Raw genomic sequence first — 6000 nt, 5'->3', positions numbered from 1 at the left:
ATTGGAGTACACTAAAACAAACCTGATCTCTCTAGGACATTCAGAAGCCAAGTTATAAGCCCACAAATGTGTAACTGGACTACTTCTTTAAAGTGACACCAGGCCCGGTGACCTTTGGGACATGGTTTGACCCCCTATAGGAATGTGCGATCATCATGAAACGTTCAGATCACTTACAACTCAATAGATTCTACCTTCCTGTAACGTTTCAGCCTGATTGGACCTTGTTTTCACACAAATGAACCCAGAATGATGTGAAATTGTGCTTCGTGCAACATAAATCTGGGTGCCATTTAAAAACCATAAGCGCTAATGACTCCATTCCTTTTTGTGGTTGTAGGGGCTGTTGATTGGAGTACACTAAAACAAACCTGATCTCTCTAGGATATTCAGAAGCCAAGTTATAAGCCCACAAATGTGTAAGTGGACTACTTCTTTAAATTGACACCAGATCCGGTGACCTTTGGGACATGGTTTGACCCCTTATAGGAATGTGCGATCATCATGAAACATTCAGATCACTTACAAATCAATATATTCTACCTTCTTGTAACGTTTCAGCCTGATTGGACCTTGTTTTCACACAAATGGACCCAGAATGATGTGAAATTGTGCTTTGTGCAACATAATTCTGGGTGCCATTTACAAACCATAAGTGCTAATGACTCCATTCCTTTTTGTGGTTGTAGGGGCTGTTGATTGGAGTACACTAAAACAAACCTCATCTCTCTAGGACATTCAGAAGCAGAGTTATAAGCCCACAAATGTGTAACTGGACTACTTCTTTAAAGTGAAACCATGCCTGGTGAGCTTTGGGACATGGTTTTACCCCCTATAGGAATGTGCGATCATCATGAAACGTTCAGATCACTTACAACTCAATAGATTCTACCTTCTTGTAACGGTACAGCCTGATTGGACCTTGTTTTCACACAAATGGACCCAGAATGATGTGAAATTGTGCTTCGTGCAACATAATTCTGGGTGCCATTTACAAACCATAAGTGCTAATGACTCCATTCCTTTTTGTGATTGTAGGGGCTGTTGATTGGAGTACAGTAAAACAAACCTGATCTCTCTAGGACATTCAGAAGCCAAGTTATAAGCCCACAAATGTGTAACTGGACTACTTCTTTAAAGTGACACCAGGCCCGGTGACCTTTGGGACATGGTTTGACCCCCTATAGGAATGTGCGATCATCATGAAACGTTCAGATCACTTACAACTCAATAGATTCTACCTTCTTGTAACGTTTCAGCCTGATTGGACCTTGTTTTCACACAAATGAACCCAGAATGATGTGAAATTGTGCTTCGTGCAACATAATTCTGGGTGCCATTTAAAAACCATAAGTGCTAATGACTCTATTCCATTTTGTGGTTGTAGGGGCTGTTGGTTGGAGTACACTAAAACAAACCTGATCTCTCTAGGACATTCAGAAGCCAAGTTATAAGCCCACAAATGTGTAACTGGACTACTTCTTTAAATTGACACCAGATCCGGTGACCTTTGGGACATGGTTTGACCCCCTTAGGAAAGTGCTATCATCATGAAACGTTCAGATCACTTACAACTCAATAGATTCTACCTTCTGTAACGTTTCAGCCTGATTGGACCTTGTTTTCACACAAATGAACCCAGAATGATGTGAAATTGTGCTTCGTGCAACATAATTCTGGGTGCCATTTACAAACCGTAAGTGCTATTGACTCCATTCCTTTTTGTGGTTGTAGGGGCTGTTGATTGGAGTACACTAAAACAAACCTGATCTCTCTAGGACATTCAGAAGCCAAGTTATAAGCCCACAAATGTGTAAGTGGACTACTTCTTTAAATTGACACCAGATCCGGTGACCTTTGGGACATGGTTTGACCCCCTTAGGAAAGTGCTATCATCATGAAACATTCAGATCCCTTACAGCCCAATAGATTCTACCTTCCTGTAATGTTTCAGCCTGATTGGACCTTGTTTTCACACAAATGAACCCAGAATGATGTGAAATTGTGCTTCGTGCAACATAAATCTGGGTGCCATTTAAAAACCATAAGCGCTAATGACTCCATTCCTTTTTGTGGTTGTAGGGGCTGTTGATTGGAGTACACTAAAACAAACCTGATCTCTCTAGGATATTCAGAAGCCAAGTTATAAGCCCACAAATGTGTAAGTGGACTACTTCTTTAAATTGACACCAGATCCGGTGACCTTTGGGACATGGTTTGACCCCTTATAGGAATGTGCGATCATCATGAAACATTCAGATCACTTACAAATCAATATATTCTACCTTCTTGTAACGTTTCAGCCTGATTGGACCTTGTTTTCACACAAATGGACCCAGAATGATGTGAAATTGTGCTTTGTGCAACATAATTCTGGGTGCCATTTACAAACCATAAGTGCTAATGACTCCATTCCTTTTTGTGGTTGTAGGGGCTGTTGATTGGAGTACACTAAAACAAACCTCATCTCTCTAGGACATTCAGAAGCAGAGTTATAAGCCCACAAATGTGTAACTGGACTACTTCTTTAAAGTGAAACCATGCCTGGTGAGCTTTGGGACATGGTTTTACCCCCTATAGGAATGTGCGATCATCATGAAACGTTCAGATCACTTACAACTCAATAGATTCTACCTTCTTGTAACGGTACAGCCTGATTGGACCTTGTTTTCACACAAATGGACCCAGAATGATGTGAAATTGTGCTTCGTGCAACATAATTCTGGGTGCCATTTACAAACCATAAGTGCTAATGACTCCATTCCTTTTTGTGATTGTAGGGGCTGTTGATTGGAGTACAGTAAAACAAACCTGATCTCTCTAGGACATTCAGAAGCCAAGTTATAAGCCCACAAATGTGTAACTGGACTACTTCTTTAAAGTGACACCAGGCCCGGTGACCTTTGGGACATGGTTTGACCCCCTATAGGAATGTGCGATCATCATGAAACGTTCAGATCACTTACAACTCAATAGATTCTACCTTCTTGTAACGTTTCAGCCTGATTGGACCTTGTTTTCACACAAATGAACCCAGAATGATGTGAAATTGTGCTTCGTGCAACATAATTCTGGGTGCCATTTAAAAACCATAAGTGCTAATGACTCTATTCCATTTTGTGGTTGTAGGGGCTGTTGGTTGGAGTACACTAAAACAAACCTGATCTCTCTAGGACATTCAGAAGCCAAGTTATAAGCCCACAAATGTGTAACTGGACTACTTCTTTAAATTGACACCAGATCCGGTGACCTTTGGGACATGGTTTGACCCCCTTAGGAAAGTGCTATCATCATGAAACGTTCAGATCACTTACAACTCAATAGATTCTACCTTCTGTAACGTTTCAGCCTGATTGGACCTTGTTTTCACACAAATGAACCCAGAATGATGTGAAATTGTGCTTCGTGCAACATAATTCTGGGTGCCATTTACAAACCGTAAGTGCTATTGACTCCATTCCTTTTTGTGGTTGTAGGGGCTGTTGATTGGAGTACACTAAAACAAACCTGATCTCTCTAGGACATTCAGAAGCCAAGTTATAAGCCCACAAATGTGTAAGTGGACTACTTCTTTAAATTGACACCAGATCCGGTGACCTTTGGGACATGGTTTGACCCCCTTAGGAAAGTGCTATCATCATGAAACATTCAGATCCCTTACAGCCCAATAGATTCTACCTTCCTGTAATGTTTCAGCCTGATTGGACCTTGTTTTCACACAAATGAACCCAGAATGATGTGAAATTGTGCTTCGTGCAACATAATTCTGGGTGCCATTTAAAAACCATAAGTGCTAATGACTCCATTCCTTTTTGTGGTTGTAGGGGCTGTTGATTGGAGTACAGTAAAAAAAAAACCTGATCTCTCTAGGACATTCAGAAGCCTAGTTATAAGCCCACAAATGTGTAACTGGACTACTTCTTTAAATTGACACCAGATCCGGTGACCTTTGGGAAATGGTTTGACCCCTTATAGGAATGTGCGATCATCTTGAAACATTCAGATCACTTACAACTCAATAGATTCTACCTTCTTGTAACGTTTCAGCCTGATTGGACCTTGTTTTCACACAAATGGACCCAGAATGATGTGAAATTGTGCTTCGTGCAACATAATTCTGGGTGCCATTTACAAACCATAAGTGCTAATGACTCCATTCCTTTTTGTGGTTGTAGCGGCTGTTGATTTGAGTACACTAAAACAAACCTGATCTCTCTAGGACATTCAGAAGCAAAGTTATAAGCCCACAAATGTGTAACTTGACAACTTCTTTAAAGTGACACCAGGCCTGGTGACCTTTGGGACATGGTTTTACCCCCTATAGGAATGTGCGATCATCATGAAACGTTCAGATCACTTACAACTCAATAGATTCTACCTTCTTGTAACGTTTCAGCCTGATTGGACCTTGTTTTCACACAAATGGACCCAGAATGATGTGAAATTGTGCTTCGTGCAACATAATTCTGGGTGCCATTTACAAACCATAAGTGCTAATGACTCCATTCCTTTTTCTGAATGTAGGGGCTGTTGATTGGAGTACATTAAAACAAACCTGATCTCTCTAGGACATACAGAAGCCAAGTTATAAGCCCACAAATGTGTAACTGGACTACTTCTTTAAATTGACACCAGATCCGGTGACCTTTGGGACATGGTTTGACCCCCTTAGGAAAGTGCTATCATCATGAAACATTCAGATCCCTTAAAGCCCAATAGATTCTACCTTCCTGTAATGTTTCAGCCTGATTGGACCTTGTTTTCACACAAATGAACCCAGAATGATGTGAAATTGTGCTTCGTGCAACATAATTCTGGGTGCCATTTAAAAACCATAAGTGCTAATGACTCCATTCCTTTTTGTGGTTGTAGGGGCTGTTGATTGGAGTACAGTAAAAAAAACCTGATCTCTCTAGGACATTCAGAAGCCTAGTTATAAGCCCACAAATGTGTAACTGGACTACTTCTTTAAATTGACACCAGATCCGGTGACCTTTGGGAAATGGTTTGACCCCTTATAGGAATGTGCGATCATCTTGAAACATTCAGATCACTTACAACTCAATAGATTCTACCTTCTTGTAACGTTTCAGCCTGATTGGACCTTGTTTTCACACAAATGGACCCAGAATGATGTGAAATTGTGCTTCGTGCAACATAATTCTGGGTGCCATTTACAAACCATAAGTGCTAATGACTCCATTCCTTTTTGTGGTTGTAGCGGCTGTTGATTTGAGTACACTAAAACAAACCTGATCTCTCTAGGACATTCAGAAGCAAAGTTATAAGCCCACAAATGTGTAACTTGACAACTTCTTTAAAGTGACACCAGGCCTGGTGACCTTTGGGACATGGTTTTACCCCCTATAGGAATGTGCGATCATCATGAAACGTTCAGATCACTTACAACTCAATAGATTCTACCTTCTTGTAACGTTTCAGCCTGATTGGACCTTGTTTTCACACAAATGGACCCAGAATGATGTGAAATTGTGCTTCGTGCAACATAATTCTGGGTGCCATTTACAAACCATAAGTGCTAATGACTCCATTCCTTTTTCTGAATGTAGGGGCTGTTGATTGGAGTACATTAAAACAAACCTGATCTCTCTAGGACATACAGAAGCCAAGTTATAAGCCCACAAATGTGTAACTGGACTACTTCTTTAAATTGACACCAGATCCGGTGACCTTTGGGACATGGTTTGACCCCTTATAGGAAAGTGCTATCATCATGAAACGTTCAGATCACTTACAACTCAATAGATTCTACCTTCCTGTAACGTTTCAGCCTGATTGGACCTTGTTTTCACACAAATGAACCCAGAATGATGTGAAATTGTGCTTCGTGCAACATAATTCTGGGTGCCATTTACAAACCATAAGTGCTAATGACTCCATTCCTTTTTGTGGTTGTAGGGGCTGTTGATTGGAGTACACTAAAACAAACCTGATCTCTCTAGGACATTCAGAAGCCAAGTTATAAGCCCACAAATGTGT

Source organism: Nothobranchius furzeri, chromosome 10 (assembly GCF_043380555.1).
Source record: "Nothobranchius furzeri strain GRZ-AD chromosome 10, NfurGRZ-RIMD1, whole genome shotgun sequence".
NCBI classification, from domain to species: domain Eukaryota; kingdom Metazoa; phylum Chordata; class Actinopteri; order Cyprinodontiformes; family Nothobranchiidae; genus Nothobranchius; species Nothobranchius furzeri.
The sequence above is the reverse complement of the archived record's forward strand: the minus strand, read 5'-3'. Positions refer to the sequence as shown.